General features: G+C 43.1%; 1 non-coding gene across 1 annotated transcript; it reads left to right on the top strand.

The window, feature by feature from the left end:
* The first annotated feature begins 9674 nt into the window (after positions 1 to 9674).
* On the top strand, positions 9675 to 9781 carry LOC117414826 (U6 spliceosomal RNA). The gene has a single exon (XR_004546301.2). It is a non-coding gene; the product is annotated as a U6 spliceosomal RNA (small nuclear RNA).
* Positions 9782 to 21862: the final 12081 nt, after the last annotated feature.

The raw sequence follows: 21862 nt of genomic DNA, 5'->3' as shown, positions 1-21862 counted from the left end.
TGAAGGCGATTGGTTACACCTGAGCTAATTTAGGATTGCTATTACAAGGGGGGTGTACACTTATCCAACCACGCTATTTCAGTTTTTATTTTTAATTAATTTTCTACAAATTTCTAGAATATTTTTTTCACTTGGAAGTTGTGGGGTAGGATGCGTAGATAAATGAAAAAAATATATATTTTAATGCATTTTAATTCCAGGCTATAAGGCAACAAAAGGTGAGAATTTTGAAAGGGGGTGTAGACTTTCTATAGGCACTGTACTTGTAAAAGCTGAATGGCTTCCTGCAATATATCTCCGCCTTCTAAATGACCACAGCTAGATTGGAATCGCTACATGACACACAATTGGATACAAATGTCACCTGACCCTCCCCCGACTTTCATTGTACATGCCACAGTACTGGCACTGCCTTAGAGAATGAAACCTGAAATGCTAGACTGAGAAACCGATCACAGAATAGAATGGGAAAATAGAAAATAAAATAGAAACTATGCAGTGCAGTAACCCAATATGTAAAAATATAAACGCAACATTTAAATTGTTGGTCCCATGTTTCGTGAGCTGAAATAAAAGATCCCAGAAATGTTCCATACGCACAAAAAGCTTATTTCTCTCAAATTTTGTGCACACATTTGTTTACATCCCTGTTAGTGAGCATTTCTCCTTTGCCAAGATAATCCATCCACCCGACAGGTGTAGCATATCAAGAAGCTGATTAAACAGCATGATCATTACACAGGTGCACCTTGTGCTGGGGACAATAAAAGGCCACTAAAAAATGTGCAGTTTTGTCACACAACACAATGCCACAGATGTCTCAAGTTTTGAGGGAGCGTGCAATTGGCATGCTGACTGCTGCAATGTCCACCAGAGCTGTTGCCAGAGAATTGAATGTTCATTTCTCTACCATAAGCTGCCTCCAACATCGTTTTAGAGAATTTGGCAATACGTCAAACCGGCCTCACAACCGCAGACCACGTGTAACCACGCCAGCCCAGGACCTCCTCATCCGGCTTCTTCACCTGCGGGATCGTCCAAGACCAGACACTCCAAAAGCTGATGAAACTGTGGGTTTGCACAACCGAAGAATTTCTGCACAAACTGTCAGAAACCGTCTCAGGGAAGCTCATCTGCGTGCTCGTCGTCCTCACCAGGGTCTTGACCTGTGCAGTTCAGCCTCGTAACCAACTTCAGTGGGCAAAAGCTCACCTTCGATGGCCACTGGCACGCTGAACAAGTGTGCTCTTCACGCATGAATCCCGGTTTCAACTGTACCGGGCAGATGGCAGACAGCGTGTATGGCGTCGTGTGGGCGAGCGCTTTGCTGATGTCAACGTTGTGAACAGAGTGCCCCATGGTGGTGGTGGGGTTATGGTATGGGCAGGCATAAGCTACGGACAACAAACACAATTACATTTTATCAATGGCAATTTGAATGCACACAGATACCGTGACGAGATCCTGAGGCCCATTGTCGTGCCATTCATCCGCCGCCATCACCTCATGTTTCAGCATGATAATGCACGGCCCCATGTCGCAAGGATCTGTACACAATTCCTGGAAGCTGAAAATGCCATGGCCTGCATACTCACCAGACATGTCACCCATTGAGCATGTTTGGGATGCTCTGGATCAACGTGTACGACAGCGTCCCAGTTCCCGCCAATATCCAGCAACTTCGCACAGCCATTGAAGAGGAGTGGGACAACATTCCACAGGCCACAATCAACAGCCTGATCAACTCTATGCGAAGGAGATGTGTCGCGCTGCATGAGGCAAATGGTGGTCACACCAGGTACTGACTGGTTTTCTGATCCATGCCCCTACCTATTTTTTCTGTATCTGTGACCAACAGATGCATATCTGTATTCCCAGTCATGTGAAATCCATAGATTAGGGCCTAATGAATTTATTTCAATTGACTGATTTCCTTATATGAACTGTAAATCAGTAAATCTTTGAAATTGTTACATGTTGCGTTTATATTTTTGTTCAGTGTATATATAAATGAGTCTTGAGGCGCAATTTAAACAGACACAGACTCTGAGTCCCTGATAGACCTTAGAAGGGAGTTCTAGAGATGAGGGGCCAAAGAGCAAAAGGCACGATCTCCCAGATAGTTCGTAATCTTGTTCTTGGCACGGAAAGGAGATCATTTTTAGCTGACCGCAAGTTGCGTTGGGGAATGTAGCAGCAAAGCAGATCCTTGATGCAAGATGGACCTAGGCTATTAAGAAAGACCTTAAAGTCAATTCTATATTTAACTGGTAACTAGTGGAGAGATGCTAAAACTGGTGTTTCATAGTGTAACAGGGAGAGATCTGGCCTGGCCGTCTGACGCATGCACGATGCTGCAGGAAGGGGGGCGGCAGTCCCGTGGGATCTGCCTGCCAGTCATAACGGTGACACAGAGAGGTGGGGAAGAGGGTGTGTGCACTTTCCCCCTCTCTGAGTGGCAATTGGGCAGGTTTTAGTGGGATTGCTGATCCTATAAATAAATACTCTGCTGTTTCCTCAGATCTGCCCCTTTAGACCTGTACAACGAGCAAGCGGTTACGCTGCTCGGCCAGACCAGCTGACGGACGGGAGAAAAACCATCCACAGAGAATCTGGAGAGATAGAGAGAGAGTGGGGAATCTGTGGGCAGACCCCCTTAGTGTGTTTTAAAAGAAACATGGCTGAGGAACAACGGAGAGTAGGACGGAGACCCGAGTCGTACGGGTAGCGGCGACTGGGGAAGTTCACGCTGCAAAGTGCAGCACCTTTACTTTGTAGTTTTGATTATTGTGTTTTACTTTCCCTTTTTCTTTTTGCCTTCTCGTTTTCATTATTTTCGAGCACCTGCGAGTGCCCCTGCAACTGAACTGTGTACCCTGACATGGTATGCCCGTAGGTTCTGGATACCATAGGTGGTAGCCAGACCACGGACCACAGCGCCCTCTGCGGGCTAAAACAAATCAGTGCAACTCACAAGAGTAAAACAAAATAAAACCGAGCACCTGTGTGGTGTTTCAATTACAACTTCTGTCTCCCGTGTCAGTGAATACCCACACCCTTCCACACATGGTCATGCTTTCTTTTTCTTGTTAAAACTCGAGCAGCAGAATTTTGAATGCATTGCAACCTATTAAGAACATTAGTGGTAGCCTAGGAATGAAGAAAAGCCTGTTGACATGCCTGGTGCAGTTGTATGCGTGGCTCATTGGTTCCACATACTCCTTCCAGTTCAGCTTCTAGGCTGGCTTCAAGGTACAAAGCCTGTATATCAGGGTTCTATTGAATCTTAGTTGTTCTATTTCCCTGTGGATGATACGGGGTGGTCCAACTCTTAGATATGTCAATTAACTTCCAAAGATGCCGCAACAAGTTACTCTCCATGATGGCAGATGAACCTCTTTCATATCACCGTGGTGACAGTTGATGCCTTCTGATCTGCTGTTGGGTAGGACTGGGCAAACTGTCTTCACCCAGTGGTGTCGGGAGCACGCCTGAGAACACAGGTAGGCATTTGTATCGACTCCCATCCACTGTGGGTTGATCCACTTGGGCCATGGCCTCGCCAATCGCCTGGATCATATAGAATACATGGGCTGCAGTGCATTACGAGAGAAGATTTCATCCAGGGGTCATGCAACATTGGGACCAATGCCAGCCTCTTTGGACAGTTGGCGCAGTTGTGTAAGGCGCAGAAGCCCAAGACGATCAGCTTTTGGGTATAAAATTGTCCAATTCCTAAGGAAAAGAAAATTATTCATAATGATAGTGATGGCTCATCACAATATATTGCTCAAAAGAGTCAACTTCCCAATGTTTAGGAATGTTAAACATCTAAAAAAGTAAGTTTTCAATTTTGACTTAACGTCATCAACTGATGTAGCACTCCGATATGAGGTGGCAGTGTATTCCACAATCTGGGAGCATAGTGACTACAAGGCTCTCTCTCCCCTCCCTTTTTGTGTACACTTGTGGGAGGCACAAAATGCCTGCATCAGCTGATCTTCAATCACGAGAATGTATATTTGTTATATAATCTGGTGCCATACCTTTAAGTGCTTTATAAGTCAGAGGTGCAATTTTAAAATCAACTCTAAACTTCACTGGGATCCAGTGCAGTGAAGCCAGCACAGGTGTTATACAGTCTCTTTTTTTTCCATTCTGCTGAGAAGACTAGCAGCTGCATTCTGTATAAGCTGCAGGCAATTTATGGCATGACCCAGACCCAGCGAATAAAGCATTGCAATAGTCAAGTCAGGAAGACACAAAAACATGAGTTTGTTTCTCAGCATCAGACAAAGCAAGAAATGACCTAATTTTAGCAGTGTTTTGCAAATGGTAAAATGACACTTTGGTGACATTGAGGATATGTGACTCAAAAGATAAATCTGAGTCAAATAAGACCCCTAGATTTTTCACTTCTTTTTTATGTTTGATCAAATTGCCCAGATCTATTTTTAGAGATTTTGCTGCTTCTAGTTGCTGCTGAGAACCTAATAAAAGAACCCCTATCTTATTAGATTTTAACTGTACAAAATGTTGGAATCTCCAGCTCTTCAGTAAAGCATTCAACTAAGGCTGATACAGCCAGTGTATCATCAGGTTTTACAGAGATGTACAGCTGTGTGTCATCGGCAGAGCAGTGAACGTTAACACCATGCTCCACTGTGCTCTGTGCTGCCCGTTTAGATAGCCAATTTGTGGTCACTGACATTTTCAGTTTGTTGTGTTACAACCTGAAATCTTGATGCATTTAAATTTACATTTAGATTTTTTTTCCTTTGATTTACACAACCTACTCAACACTTTGAAGAGGCAAGAGAATTTTTATTGTGAAACAACAGTTTATGAAAAATAAAAAAAACTGAAATGTCTTGGTTAGGTAAGTACTCACCCCCCTGAGTCAATACTTGGTAGAACCACCTTTGGCAGCAATTACAACTGTGAGTCTTTTGGGGTAAGTCTCTACCAGGTTTGCACATCTGGATCGTGCAATATTCGCCCATTCTTCTTGGCAAAATTGTTCAAGCTCTGTCAAGTTGGATGAGGATCGTTGGTGGACAGCAAGTTTCAAGTCTTGCCACAGATTCTCAATCAGATTCAAGTCCGGGCTTTGACTGGGCCACTCTAGGACACTCACTTTCTTGTTTTTAAGCCACTCCAGTGTCACTTTGGCTGTGTGCTTGGGGTCATTGTCCTGCTGAAAGGTGAATCTCCGTCCCAGTCTTAGGTCTTTTGCAGACTGAAGCAGGTTTTCCTCAAGGATTTGCCTGTATATAGCTCCATCCATTTTGCCCTCTACCCTGACAAGCTTCCCAGTCCCTGCCGATGAAAAGCATCCCCGTAGCATGATGCTGCCACCAACATGCTTCACAGTAGGGATGGTGTTACCTGGGTGATGTGCTGTGTTGGGTTTGCACCAGACATAACGCTTTGCATTTAGGCCAAATAGTTCAATTTTTGTTTCATCAGACCACAGAATCTTTTCAATCTTTTCAGAGTCTCCCACATGCCTTTTTGCAAATTCCATGTGGGATTTTACATGGGATTTTTTCAGAAATGGCTTCCTTCTTGCCACTCTTCCCTACAGGCCAGATTTGTGGAGTACCTGAGCTATTGTTGACATGTGGACAGTTTCTTCCATCTCAGCCATGGAACGCTGTAGGTCTTTCAGAGTTGTCATTGGCCTCTTGCTGGCTTCTCTGACCAATGCCCTTCTTACCCGGCTGCTCAGTTTGGGAGGACGGCCTGCTGTATACCTTCCACTTCTTAATAATCAACTTGACTGTGCTCCAAGGGTTATTCCATGCTTTTGAAATCTTTTTTTATACCCCTCCCCTGATCTGTGCCTTTCCACAACTTTATCAAGGAGTTGTTTTGAAAGCTCCTTGGTCTTCATGGTAGTATCTTTGCTTTTAATGCACCTTACAGAGACAGGTGTATTTAATCTGAAATCATGTGAACCACTTTTATTGCACACAGATGGACTCCATTTAACTTATTGTGTGAATTCTGAAGGCAATTGGTTGCACCTGACCTTATTTAGGAGTGTCATAGGGGGTGAATACTTATCTAATGAAGACTTTTCAGGTTTTTATTTTTAATTGATTTTTTTTGTCTCTGTGTGCACACAGAACAGAAGGTGTGTGATTTCTGTGGGAGTTTGATCCCACTTTGAGGAATCTGTGCTCATGGTTGTACCTCAGACTTCACTCTCATAGAGCAGGAATGGCTGTATTTTGCTGTCAAACAGGCAGATATCTTGCCTGTGTTGTGTACGTGTTTGTTGATCAGTGCGTTTAGAGTAAAGATGTGGTCAGTAGTGCAGTGTTTTGGAAGGAATCCAATCTGGCTCTAATTTATATCTTGACTCATTAGGAATTGGGATATTCTGTGATTTAGGATGCTACAGAATAGTTTGCAGAGCTTACTCTCCACACAGATCCCTCTGTAGTTGTGCGGTTTGAGAGAGTCTCCACTCTTATAGATGGGAGTGATGAGCCCCTCTGCCCACTGCTTAGGGAAGTGTGCAGAGAGCAGGGCGAGGTTAAACAGCCTCAGCAGAGCAGCCTGCAGGTCAGAGTCACTGTGCTTCAGCACCTCATTGAGGATCTGATCGGGGCTACTTGCTTTTCTGGGTTTCAATTTGGAAATGTTTTCTCTGATCTCATCAATGGTAATGGGGGGGGGGTGTCTAGGGGGATTGGTATTGTTTAATCGCCGCCTCCAGGGAGCTTTGTTTGTTTAGAACATTCATTTGTTGGGATGGAAGGGTGTCAGTTTGGATTCCTTTATACAGGCACTGGCAATGTTCTGTCCAGATCTGACTATTCTGGATTGCTGGGAGGGCATTCTGTTTGTTGGTGTTCAGTTTGTTCCACATTTGCCAGAATGAGTTGTTCTCTATGGCCTCTTTGATCTGGGCCAGTGTGTGTTGTATGTAGCAGGCCTGTTGGTGTCACAGTGACTTTGTACTTTTTCAGTGTCTGATGATACAAGTTCCACAGATCTGCCCTTAATTTTACACCCATCCACTTGTTTGGCTTTTCATTTTTCTTAGGCTTTTCTGATGTTTTTATGTTCGATGTTTTTCTGCAGTTGCTTTAAAAATGGTGTCTACATCAGTAACTGTAAAATTGGTATAAGTTTGGGTTGGATTGTAGTTTTTGCTGAGGCAATTATTAATCATGTCTTATTTCTGGGGTGCTTAGGGCTTGTTGGTATTTTTCTCTGCTGCCCTGATTCCAGCTGTATCGTGTTGTCGTGATTTGGGGATTTCTTTAGGCAGAGTGGTCTGAAATATAGGACCGAGGTCGGTTAGTGCATCCTCCCTCCCCAACTCTGCCCCTCCCGTCCTACTCACAAAGCTGGCCGCCAACTGGACCGGATTTTCTCCAGAAACTGCTCTCCTCCTTCCTCTACTATCACCCGCTCTCCTTCTCGAACCACTTCCTCATCTCCTTCTCACTTCTTCTACCATCTCTCCCATCCATTTCTACCCCCCTCTCTTTGCTGCAAATCTCTGCTCCCTTTCCAAACATCTCTACTTCCTCAGCTCTCTCCTTTCTTCCCACGTGTCAAATGACTAAGTGAAATACTGTGTATATTTCATGTAAAACCTTTATTTTGAACTTTGACCTCTTTTGTGTGGGGGGGGGGGTCACAAAATGTTCGACTGCGTATATCTCCTTACAGACTGCAGATACTGAACACGTATAGGAAACCAACTAAGAGCTTTCCAAAAATGTCCTGGACCTTGACTATTGACCACTGGAAATGTTTGACAGCTTATATCTCCTTATAGACTCATGTTTACTATTGAACACCTATAGGAAACCAACTAATCCCTTTCCAAAAATGTACTGCACCTTGACCTTTGACCGCTTGTTCATGGTCAAACTGGACAATTCCCTGTTTTGACAGCCTATATCTCTTAAGACTGCAGATGGACTCATATTTACTATTGAACCTATTTAGGAAACCAACTATGCCTTTTCCAAAAATATATTGGACATTGACCTTTGGTAATGTTTGACAGCTTATATCTCCTTACAGAATGCTGATAGACTCATTCTTACTTTAGAACACATATAGGAAACCAAATATGCCCGATCTAAAAATGACCTTGACCTCTCGCATTTTACAACGCAGATGAAGTTTCTCCAGAAACTTCCACGCTAGTTAACACCTCTTTTCTGTGGCCATTTTCCCCTCAGCCTTCAAAACCGATCACCTTCCCCCCCATTTTTAAGAAACCTTGTCTTGACCCTTTTTCCACCCAGAGCTATCGCCCTGTCTCTCTCCTCCCGTTCCTCTCTGAAACTCCTGAGTGAGCTGTCCACAGCCAGCTAGCATCCCTCCTCACCAAGCACTCTGTGACTGACCCATTTCAATCCAGGTTCCATCCTGCACTCCTGTCTGTGATGGACTCTCCTCTCTGCTCGGACTGCCTCCCTCTCCTCCATTCTAATTCTCCTTGACCTCTCCTCTGCCTTTGACACTGCCGATCATGCTTTTCCCTCTCTCTCTGACCTGGGGATATCAGGCACTCCTCTTACCTGGTTTTCCTCTTATCTCTCGAACCGTTCCTTCCAGGTTTCCTGGCATGGCTCTCTCTTCTCCTCGCCCCCCTCTCTACAGGTGTACCACAGGGATCTGTCCTGGGACAGCTCTTGTTCTCACTCTACTCTTCTCATCTCTTACGACTTCTCCTACCACCTCTACGCTGATGATGCCCAGATCTTCCTCTCCTTTACATCCTTCGACTCCCACATCTCAGAATGCCTGTCAGCTACCTCAGCTTGGACGTGTTCACGCCACCTCAAACTCAATCACTCTAAATCTGAACTCCTACTTTCCTTTTGCTTCCTCTCCCTTCTCTGACCTCTCCACCTCAGTCTCCTTTGACTATCACTCTCTTTCTGCTAAAAACATACTGCAACTATGTAGTGCCACCTGGCGGTCATTGGTGGAAGGTTCTCATCAACTTTTAAAATGCAAGTCAGTCATTCTCAGGAAGTGTGTTGTGCCCGTAGGAAAGCTAACAGTTTCCTGGGGTCTCAGGCTGAGACTCTGCTCTTTGCTGTGGGTTAATATTGTGTTCAGAGGTGAAGAGTGGGTTAGCATGCAACAGTTGATAGGTTTACATATTAAAGACGAGCTGCGAGCCAGAAATTCAGCCCTCCTGATAAAGTAAAGCTCATTGCCCTGTTTGCTAAGTACTGGAACAGGTGGTCTACAGATAAAAACAGAAGGACCTGCTGCTGCTTGCAATGCAAGGGCATGTCTGGTGTACTTAGTGATACGACACAGTATTAGGAAAGCTGGCACTTCATGGTCCTGTTTTCAGCATTGCGACTCTCTAGTGCCACCTTTGGTCATTGGTGGAACATCATCTCATTGTTCAAAATCAGCATAACTCCCAGCAGCCATCTGTGTACAAGGGGCCATTTTTGTTCTTTTAAGAAAAATAAAATGTAGGCACATTTTAAGCAAACTTAAAAATTAAAGAAGATGTATTTTTTTGTATTTATATATTTAAAAATATGACACATTCAGAACAAATCTGGCCTCCTACCTTCCTTTTGCTTTTTTAATAAAACAAAATTCCTCCACCACTTCCTTAGGCAATCACAGTACTTGAACATGTATAACGCTGTTGATCGCAGAGTATAATCGTGCTCGCTTCGGCAGCACATATACTAAAATTGGAACGATACAGAGAAGATTAGCATGGCCCCTGCGCAAGGATGACACGCAAATTCGTGAAGCGTTCCATATTTTTACTTACGTTATTCAATAAAACCAATTATACATATATATTTTTTTAAAAAAACATACTTTAAAGTCGTCACTGGTCAATTTTCTGGGTCTAAAAGGCCCATCTGAAGACGCTTTGTCCACTCAGTGCTGGACAGCCCAGTCTTCGGCATGAGGACATCTCTGCAGAAGGGTGACTTTTTATCGCTCATTTATTTGAAATGAACACAAAGGGTGAGTATGTGTTAATTCTAAATAAATGAGTGATACAAATACAAAACAAAAACCACTGCACAATGAGGGCTAGAAACCCATACTAAAGAGAAAAGGTAGACTTTAGGACCCAGGGGAAGCCAAAACTGAGAAATCACTGCCCTCAACAATATGGGGAATTGTCACAGCAGGGCAGCCATTTTGATAAGGTCAGAGAGCTTAATTGGAAGACAAAGACCAACACCTGTCGGCCCTTGTCTACCAAGCCAGGACTTGGGAGTGTGATTGAACAACTAAGCAAGAAGCTTGGAGAAGAGAAAACAAAAGAAAGCAACTGCACCCGTCACTGTAGTGTCTTGTACAGTCAGAAGATGCTGACTGCTTAGCAAAAAAACTTCAGATTGACAACTGCTTCGTCATATTGTCAGACACTGGTCCGGCGCCAGAAACGTCTAAAAGTAAATATCCTTCTTAATATTGCTGCGTAAGCCAAATATGAGGCTTACTGCTGCCACCTACAGGACTGGAGTGCACCTTAATCAAGGCTGTTATATTCCAGAACAAGTTTTTTAAACAAGCAAGTATGTTACAGGCATTTTGCTGCAGTGCAATAGATTACCACAAATATGCATGTCTGCTTCCCTTTCCCATTCTGTGCGTCATGTCAACGCAAGACAAAATATTCTTCCGTCCAATGGATATTTTATTATAAATTTTGCGTTAAATGCAACCTCTGTGTGTATGTATATAATTCTCCAATAATACTGACTACAAAAATATTCTCTTTGATAAAACCAGAGATTGAGAGTGGTAAGCCGTTATTCAAACAGCAGTAACATCATAACCCTTGTGCACGAGATAAAGCAAACCTTGCTTTAATGAATAATGCATTAACAATCATAGCCATACATTCCCCAACCAGCAAAGTCCATAGATTGCCCCACAATTCAAGTTAATAAATTAAAACCCCAGCTCACTCACCGTTCCCTTTCTGATCCCAAGCCGTTTCCCATTCGTGTTCATAAAAGATTCCAATCAGAAGGCTGACACAAAAGTTCTCTAGAACCGCTTTCCACAGCAATTGTAATCCACAGGTGTATCTTCACTCACTGCATGCAGCAGGACAAAACTCAGCAGAACAGCTAGGTGATTCTGAAATGCAACTTTTCATGAATGGGAATATCTCTATAAATGACTGCTAAAAAAATAACCAATTATTTTAAAAGCAGAGATAGTGACAATGAATTCAGGGGGTCAAAATAAGCCGGCGATCGACGCAATCCCCCGCCTAATACTATATTTGCGTCGGCTACTTTATTCAAAATATTAAGATTATTTTCGGGTATTATCATTCAGTCCATTTTTTTCATTATTGTACTGTAAGGCGATATATAGTACATAACAGCTATACATACACATAAAAAGAGCGTATTCCTTTTGTTGTGATATCGTAACAATATGTACCTAGTTGCTTGAAAGATATTGGGGTTCATATATAGAGGCTGTACGCCTTTAAGAAGAAAGTCGTGATGGGATATCAGCTGAACATTGTCTGCTGACACACAAATGCTTAAGTGCAGCGGTGCTGGATTATTACACTCTATATATATTAGACACACAAACACATTTAAATGCAAAGTGCACTACAATATTAAACATAAACTTTAATGTAATAGTAAAGGTGCACAAAGTACAACATTCAGAAGTATTTAGGACGTTTCGGAAATACAAGTCCTTCATCAGCTAAAATGCCATAAAGTCCAGTGAGTTGTTTGTTTTTAAGAATGAATTTCAAATAAAGCAAACTGGGGCTTCATAGTAAAATGTTTCTCCCAATATATATTATCATATTGTAATATTTGTGCAAAATAAACATCTATTTAATGCATCTAACATTTTGAGTACCTTTGCAAATAATGTAAAAGGAAATAGGAATATGCTTACCTTAACACGTATTGCTTGTCAGATGTAAAAAATAATCTGAACACAATAAATGCTCTGGTTGTAAATCGACAATTTTACATCAGTATTATTTTCGTTAATGTCTAGTTAAACACGGCTGTGGTTTTAGTATTGCAAGATGTACTTTAACGGTTAACTTCTGATGCGACGTGTGTCACCCCTGAGCACACTGCTAAGATTAGAAAGATCACACTGTACCCTAGTGTCGGTACTGTTGTTAAGCACCGCACAATGCAACTGCTAACCCGGGTTTCGTGCATCTCAAACTGTAAACCGTCCTCCCTTTTTTAGGTTTTGCAAATATTAAGGGTATGTAGAGGAACGCGTTCTGCACAAAAAAGGCTTCGGTTTGAAAAGTTTGTTTCCCTTAGCTGCCCCCCTCCCTTTCGCTTGTTTGGTATATTGTTCTGCTTAGAACGTCATTTCAACACTTTACTTTTTTGTAGTTCTGTGCAAGTATTAATTGCTTGACGTTTGCTAACCGCTTTAAATGTGCACAACACAACACAGCGTGATCGTGTTCATTTCCTATGGGAAGGACTGTGTCCTGCAGCAGTTTTGAAATCGATGTAAAATTCTCAGTAATCAATCGAAAAACATACATACATTAATATAACTTTTTGACCATTACACGTCTGTTTAAGTAGTTTTACGTTTACATAGCTCTAAAGTCACTACATACCGCAAGAGACAATGAAACCTGTCGTCTTAATCGGAATAATAATTTCTGAAAATATTATATAAAGCTCACAAAATATAGTTCTTAGAATTTTACAATTCACCTAGATTACATTCGGTACAAAAGCATACTTTTCTAAATGGGTTTTATTGTATAACAGTTTGTTTTTAAGACAAGCGGCAATAGCATTTCCAGACTTACCCACGGCGCCAAATAAAAAGCATTTCAAAACGTTTTAAAACTTTTTGTAATTTGATATGTTTAAGTTAAGTAAAAACTATTAATAATAACCGATTTGGTGTTTTGTTTGATGCCCAGCCTACGAGTGGAAACAAAAACGCAACATTCACGTTCCATGAAAGCGCTGATCACCGCGTGATATCATCGTATGTATCCTTAGGCATGACTCAGCAAAGTCGAAGTGTAAATGGCGCCGCAAACTCGCCTTTTTAATAGGATTGAACACTGTCCCCATCCTCAGTTTTTCAATTTTAATATTCACAATGACATATCGTATAGTATTTATGAATACAGTTTACACTTACGAGTCTGAGCCCGAATATGTCGGGTCCCACGTCCTCCCCGTTTCAGAGCGCAGGCTAAACTGTTTTTCACGGGCACTGTTTAAAATGGCGATGTGTGTAGAGCAGTCACGTGGATGATACTGTAGACAGCGCATTTTGTGAGGAGAGAAGTGATCGCTGTGACGCCGACCCAAGCAAGTAACCTTTATTATTACCAGCATTATTATTTAGGGTACATAGTCGTGACCACCCACGCCACTGGAGCTGTCTTGTCCCATAAATAGTTAACCGATACCTCTAAATTACTTTTTTTTTTTTTTTTAGTTTACATATAAAATATTTTTCTTTTTATTAATTTAGTCTGTATAAAATGTATACACTGCACTTAATGTATCCATTTGAAGGACATATTGATTGTCACACACACACACACACACACACACACACACACACACACACACACACACACACACACACACACACACACACACACACACACACACACACACACACACACACACACAGGGTGATTCCGTGGTTTTCAATACTAGGTGAAGAAAGGGTTAGCATGCAACAGCTGATAGGTTTACATATTGAAGAACACTGTGATGAGTTCCGAGCCAGAAATTCATCCCTCCTGATACAGAAGTAAAGCTCATTGCCCTGTTTGCTAAATATCGGAAAAAAGATCGCTGGTCGAGCGCAAAACCCTTGTATCTCCGCTTCTTGAGAAAAAAATAGTTAATGGTTTATGTTGATGTTTAAACCTCATCTACATATATATGACCTTTTCATCTCATTGGAGGGGAAGTATCTCTGCTTCACCTTTTAGGGAAGCATTTACGAGTTTGCTGTGCTGCCATTCGGCCTCTCCCTGGCTCCTCGTACATTCTCAAAGTGCGTGGACGCTATCCTGGTCCCCCTGCGGCTGCCGGGGAGCAGAGTAATAAACTACCTCGACGACTGGTTGATCTGTTCCCAGTCGCAAGAGGGAGCAGTAGCCCACACGGCAGTTGTGACAAAGCATCTGGCAAGGCTGGGCCTCGCCATCAATGATGCAAAGTGTCAGCTTACACCGATGCAGTGCACAACGTAATTGGGGCTCCGGCTGGACTCCAGTACAATGCGTGCATACCTGTCGGATAACAGAGTAGCAGCTATACAAGGTCTCCTCTCCCTGTTTCAACAGGGATCGCAGGTCATCCTCATATTGTGCCAGAAACGGTTGGGTCTGATGGCCGCAGCCATATCAGCCATTCAACTGGGTCTACTTCGCATGCGCCCGCTACAAGCGTGGCTCAATGCGTTCCACCTACATCCCAAGCGTGACAGACACCGTCGGCTGATGGTGTCTCATACGTGCTCGGAAGCCCTAAATTGGTGGGGGATGACCTCTCACCTGTGCTAGGGTGTGAGCATGGGAGTGGTGTTGAACCGCCAAGTGGTGATGACAAACGCCTCCAACTTGGGTTGGGGGGCGGTCTGGGAAGGCCGAGGAGTCTGCGGATCCTGGTTGGACTGCTGGACATCCCTGCATATAAACATGCTGAAGCTGCAAGCGGTCTCCCTTGCTCTCCACCATTTCCACCCAGTGTTAAGAGGTACACATGTGCTGGTCCGGAGGGACAACACAACAGTGGTGGTGTATGTCAACCACCAGGGTGGCCTATGGTCCCGGGGTTGCATTGCATTGCCATCAGGCTTTTGCTGTGGGCTCAGAGGAACTTGCTGTCCCTGCGGGTGACACACATTCCTGGAGCGGTGAAATGGGCAGCAGACCTCCTCTCGAGGGAGGGTCCCCTTCCGTCAGAGTGGTGACTCCACCCTCAGGTAGTGGAGCACATTTGGGAATGATTCGGAAGGGCGCAGGTCTATCTCTTCGCCTCAGCGGAGACGACACACTGCCCCCTGTGTTACTCCCTCCACAGCATTGTCGGTGAACTCTGCGTCGATGCCCTAGCTTATGAATGGCCCAAATCGTGCTTTCTTGCCTATACCGCTGCTCCTGGCCTTTCTCAAAAGGGTCCGGTTGAAGAAGGCATCTCTTCTCCTAGTGGCCCCCAGGTGGCCCAGGAGAATCTGGTTCTCGACCATGTGCCAGCTGTTACAAGGCCAGCCCTGGGAGATTCCACTTTGCATGGATCTTCTCAGTCAGTCGAGAGGTACTCTTTGGCACCCGGAACCAGGCAGGTTCCAGCTATGGGTCTGTCAGATGCGGTTGTGGGTACCTTGCAGAATGCTAGGGCAGACTCCACTAAGTCTTTGTACGCCTACAAGTGGAATTATCTCCAAGCTTGGTGTCAGGCTAGAAGCCCCATGCCACTTATGTTACAGTTTCTGCAAGAACTGCTTGATTCTGGAAGGTCACCTTTCACTTTGAAAGTGTATTTAACGGCTATTTCTGCATGCCATGCCCCCGGTAGATTCGGTGTCTCTGGGTGCGCATTTTTTGGCTACCCAGTTTCTTTAAGACGCTCTGCAATTATGCCCTCCCAGGAGGGCTGTTCTCCCCGAATGGAGCCTTAATATTGTACTGGAGGCTCTCACGAAGGCCCCGTTTGAGCCCATAAACTCCATAGAGTTGAAGTACTTGTCCATGAAGAGGGTTATCTACATCTTGGGCCCTCTTTAGAGGGGCCTCACTGTCTGAGATCTGCACTGCGGCTAGCTGGGCTACGCTGCATACTTTCTCCTGGTTCTACCGCCTCAATGTGGTAGATCCTTCGTTGCCTTCAATAGGCACAAGTGTCTTAGAGGTTGCACGCTCACACTGCTAACCTTCGGTTATTACCCTCGGTTAGGCGATTTATGAAGTGTCCCTCATATGCTGCCATTCCTTCTCCCTCACGACGGCTCTGGTATACTATCCCATAGTCATGTTGGTGGTCGTCTTCAAATTGAAAGGGAACGTTAGGTTACTTACCGTAACCCTGGTTCCCTGAAAGAGAAGACGACCACCAACCACAAGGTTGCATCGATTGCCCTCACGGGTTTAATAGAAAAAGAGAAATGGCTTCCCCAGGATGACGGTTTTAACCCCTCGGTGGGCGGGACCAAGTGCGTCATCCCAGGAAGGGGCCTATCGGCAGCTCTGATATAGAGAGCTCAGAATACGTACCCAATGAGCAGGGATATCCCATAGTCATGTTGGTGGCCGTCTTCTATTTCAGGGAACCAGGGTTACAGTAGGTAACCTAACGATCTATGCAGAGGCGTGTATTCACATCTTTATTGGCGCAGAAATCATCAGCTCTATGTAGAAGCGTGTATTCGCAGGCTTTATTAGTGCAGAAATCAGCGTATCTGTGTGGAAGCAGGCGATCATCATTTAATTTAATTCAATTAATTTGAGTACAGTATAGTGCAAGCCAATGGAGAGTATTGTAGTTACTGAAACCAGTTACAAGCAAGCAGAAAGCAGACTTAAGACGCTCTTAGCCTGGCAGTCTGTGTATAAAGAGCAGTTATAACAATTCAAGACTCAGAGCAAGATCAGTGACTTTTTTAAACCAGCTCTCTCTGCTTCTGATTCATGCTGATTATGTTATAGTATATATTTTTTTGACCATTGTTGGGACATTATATTTAATTTGTATTATTGCATTTTTTGATTAATAGTGCAGGGATTTCCCAAACAGTAAACTCAATTTCCGCATTGCAACTATATAGTGCCACCTGGCGGTCATTGGATAGATTAGAAGAGAGTTACAAATGGTGAGTAGTTCATATATAGCATAACTCCCAGCAGCCTTTAGTGTACAAGCGTTCCTTTTTGTGTGTTATTTAAAAAAACAAAACTATTTAGGTTTTACGCAAACTGTGTAGCTACAGGGACATGTCATTATTATTTACCTTGATTTAAAAGATGACACATCAAGAGCATGCATTATTATTTTTCTTCACCACATTTAGTATTTCGTTGTATATAAACATCAATTTGTGTCAATAGGATATATAGTGTAGTAAAGCAGGGGCCCGCAAAGCACACATTTCACCACAAGAGGAGAAAAAGTGGAAAGAAATACCAATTGCAAAATTATATATATATATATATATATATATATATATATATATATATATATATATATATATATATATATATATATATAACGAAATAGAGCAATTATGTAAATATGTCGTGGAGAAAAAATAATAATCCTTGCTCTTGAGTTGTCATATTTTAAACCAAGATACACAATAATTACCTGCAGCTACACAGTAAAACCTAAATAGTTTTTTATGTTATATTTGAACGACTCACCATTTGTCTTTCTCTTGCTGGTCCATCCAATAACCGCCAGGTGGCACTAGATAGTTGCAATGCGAAAATTGTAGCATGAAGGCTTGACTTTCCTAACACCGTGTACGATGTTTTATACACATGCATTTACATATCCTTCGTTTTTATCTGTCGTTGTCTGAGCGCAAAAAAACTAGTAACTCCCATTCAACCTACTTTTGAGATATGAAACATCAACGATTTGAATGTTTCCATAAAATCACTAATTTCCAGAATGTTAAACTAATATGTCATAGGAAATAGCTTTTAAAAGACCACAAGTTTCCTACAATGGTTCCTACAATGTTTTTGCACTAAAAGACATCACACTCTGATACACAACATTTCTCACATAGTTATGTGTCTATAAACAACTGAATGAAGATGTAGAACTTTGATTTTCTATATATATCTCACTGTCAGTGGTTGAAGTCATGTGGACCTGCACTATTAAACATTAGTCATATTTTTACACATGCAGTCTTTAACCCTTTAAGGACCAAGAACACAAACATGTTAATAGAATTAGTTCAACAGACCTGAAGTTAATACAATGTTGGTAACCTGTATCAACCTTCATTAGGGCAGCAGTGTGGAGTAGTGGTTAGGGCTCTGGACTCTTGACTGGAGGGTTGTGGGTTCAATCCCAGGTTGGGGATACTGCTGCTGTACCCTTGAGCAAGGTACTTTAACTAGATTGCTCCAGTAAAAACCCAACTGTATAAATGGGTAATTGTATGTAATAATTGTAAGTCGCCCTGGATAAGGGTGTCTGTTAAGAATCAAGCAGCAGTTGCTAAATACAATCTATTGAATTAATATATTCTGAACACCATTTTTGACACTGACTGCCTTGTATTAGGTGCCAGCTGTTCTATTTTATGTGACATATCTGTGAGTAAAATAATAGGCCACAATGCACCTTTACTAATTCACTTTTCCAATTGGAAAGATTATTCTTAATGTAATGCTGTTATTCTTTTAACTTGATACATGTACAACTGTGACATTCAGGGCAGTGGCAAAGCTGGGCCCCCCAGGAGTCAGCTGTGAAGGAATCAGCTGACGCTCTGTCATTGGCTGGGGGGTGGCTATGGGGTGAATGGCTAAATAAAAAGGTACTGTTTTGTATCCTCTCTGACTCATACAGGAAGTATAGTGGAGCGTGACTTCACGGTGGAATCCTGATACTCTGAAGGGAAACTGGAAACTCTGGAGCAGCGAGTCGGGGAGGCAGTGCGGCAACTCCAGCGTGAGACAGGGCCCGGTGATGCAAGCAAAGCCACGCACCGGTTATTTTCTTATCACTATCTTGGATAGTTAGCTTAGCCAGACTGAGCCATCCCACAGTATATAAAGAGGATACAGAGCAGTGCCTGTTTCTTGGGGCTTCCACCACTAGAAGAAGCAACGAGCCACGGTAAAAAACCTGCACACTTAATTTTGTAGTTTTTCCTTCAATTGTTTTGTTTTCCTTTTTTCTTTTGCCTTTTGCTTATTCTTTTTTGTTTACACACCTGCGTGTGTTATTTATTACCGAACTGTAACAGAAGCACCTGCCAACTGAGCATGGAAAAATAAATCTGGGAGTGTGTGCTGGCATTTTATATTCAAACTTTTTGTCTGCCTTGTGTTTTCCCTCACCCTTCCACAATGATATAATAAAGCCATATATGTTAATAAACAAATTTCAATGCATTTGGGTTAACTGACTGTGGCAAAGTGGTTTACTATGTACAGGTGCAAGAGTGATGTGGTGTGTAATCAACAGACAGAGAGGTTATAATCCAGTTGGAACAAACGTTTATTTTTAATCCAGGTCTGGTAACCAAATAATAATCCCCGGCAATACACAACAATGTGTAGTGCACGGGGTAAATAATAACGGGGTTGCATATCCTTCCCACAATGTACTAACATGGTCACCAGTCCTGGCTGCATGCAGTAGTGCTCGTGGTGGGTGATACAGGTTCATACGTGACAATAGTGCAGTGTTGTTCCGGGTTTGTGCTGGCCCTTGGCGACAGCTCTGGAATGTGTTAGCCGTCTAATAATCACAAACGATAACAATTAAAGACAAAACAAACAAACAAACTCTCACGATACGTTATCTCAGGTACTCTCACAGGTCCTTCCGGGTTCTATTCTTAAACCAAAGTGAAGGAACAGATTGCGTCTCTCCATCCCCTTTTATGCCATCACACATGACCCCTTGGTAAACGAGTGCAGCCGCCCCTCCAATTTGCGACTGCCACATCGTTTCCCGCAGGACTGCAGGGACAGCAAGTTCCTCTGAGCCCACAACAAAAGCCTGATGGCAATGCAATGCAACCCCGGGACCATAGGCCACCCTGGTGGTTGACATACACCACCACTGTTGTGTTGTCCCTCCGGACCAGCACATGTGTACCTCTTAACACTGGGTGGAAATGGTGGAGAGCAAGGGAGACCGCCTGCAGCTTCAGCATGTTTATATGCAGGGACGTCCAGCAGTCCAACCAGGATCCGCAGACTCCTCGGCCTTCCCAGACCGCCCCCCAACCCAAGTTGGAGGCGTTTGTCATCACCACTTGGCGGTTCAACACCACTCCCATGCTTACACCCTAGCGCAGGTGAGAGGTCGTCCCCCACCAACTTAGGGCTTCCGAGCACGTATGAGACACCATCAGCCGACGGTGTCTGTCACGCTTGGGATGTAGGTGGAACGCATTGAGCCACGCTTGTAGCGGCGCATGCGAAGTAGACCCAGTTGAATGGCTGATATGGCTGCGGCCATCAGACCCAACCGTTTCTGGCACAATATGAGGATGACCTGCGATCCCTGTTGAAACAGGGAGAGGAGACCTTGTATAGCTGCTACTCTGTCATCCGACAGGTATGCACGCATTGTACTGGAGTCCAGCCGGAGCCCCAATTACGTTGTGCACTGCATCGGTGTAAGCTGACTCTTTGCATCATTGATGGCGAGGCCCAGCCTTGCCAGATGCTTTGTCACAACTGCCGTGTGGGCTACTGCTCCCTCTTGCGACTGGGAACAGATCAACCAGTTGTCGAGGTAGTTTATTACTCTGCTCCCCGGCAGCCGCAGCCAGGGAGAGGCCGAATGGCAGCACAGCAAACTCGTAAATGCTTCCCTAAAAGGTGAAGCAGAGATACTTCCCCTCCAATGAGATGAAAAGGTCATATATATGTAGATGAGGTTTAAACATCAACATAAACCATTAACTATTTTTTTCTCAAGAAGCAGAGATACAAGGGTTTTGCGCTCGACCAGCGATCTTTTTTCCGATATTTAGCAAACAGGGCAATGAGCTTTACTTCTGTATCAGGAGGGATGAATTTCTGGCTCGGAACTCATCACAGTGTTCTTCAATATGTAAACCTATCAGCTGTTGCATGCTAACCCTTTCTTCACCTAGTATTGAAAACCACGGAATCACCGTGTGTGTGTGTGTGTGTGTGTGTGTGTGTGTGTGTGTGTGTGTGTGTGTGTGTGTGTGTGTGTGTGTGACAATCAATATGTCCTTCAAATGGATACATTAAGTGCAGTGTATACATTTAATACAGACTAAATTAATAAAAAGAAAAATATTTTATATGTAAACTAAAAAAAAAAAAAAAAAGTAATTTAGAGGTATCGGTTAACTATTTATGGGACAAGACAGCTCCAGTGGCGTGGGTGGTCACGACTATGTACCCTAAATAATAATGCTGGTAATAATAAAGGTTACTTGCTTGGGTCGGTAAAACCCGTCACAGCGACCACTTCTCTCCTCACAAAATGCGCTGTCTACAGAATCATCCACGTGACTGCTCTCCGTACACACATCGCCATTTTAAACAGTGCCCGTGAAAAACAGTTTAGCCTGCGCTCTGAAACGGGGAGGACTTGGGACCCGACATATTCGGGCTCAGACTCGTAAGTGTAAACTGTATTCATAAATACTATACGATATGTCATTGTGAATATTAAAATTGAAAAACTGAGGATGGGGACAGTGTTCAATCCTATTAAAAAGGCGAGTTTGCGGCGCCATTTACACTTCGACTTTGCTGAGTCATGCCTAAGGATACATACGATGATATCACGCGGTGATCAGCGCTTTCATGGAACGTGAATGTTGCGTTTTTGTTTCCACTCGTAGGCTGGGCAACAAACAAAACACCAAATCGGTTATTATTAATAGTTTTTACTTAACTTAAACATATCAAATTACAAAAAGTTTTAAAATGCTTTTTTTTTTTTTTTTTATTTTGGCGCCGTGGCTAAGTCTGGAAATGCTATTGCCGCTTGTCTTAAAAACAAACTGTTATACAATAAAACCCATTTAGAAAAGTATGCTTTTGTACCGAATGTAATCTAGGTGAATTGTAAAATTCTAAGAACTATATTTTGTGAGCTTTATATAATATTTTCAGAAATTATTATTCCGATTAAGACGACAGGTT

Source organism: Acipenser ruthenus, chromosome 10 (assembly GCF_902713425.1).
Source record: "Acipenser ruthenus chromosome 10, fAciRut3.2 maternal haplotype, whole genome shotgun sequence".
Classification (NCBI taxonomy): domain Eukaryota; kingdom Metazoa; phylum Chordata; class Actinopteri; order Acipenseriformes; family Acipenseridae; genus Acipenser; species Acipenser ruthenus.
This window is presented reverse-complemented; position numbering and strand designations above follow the sequence as displayed.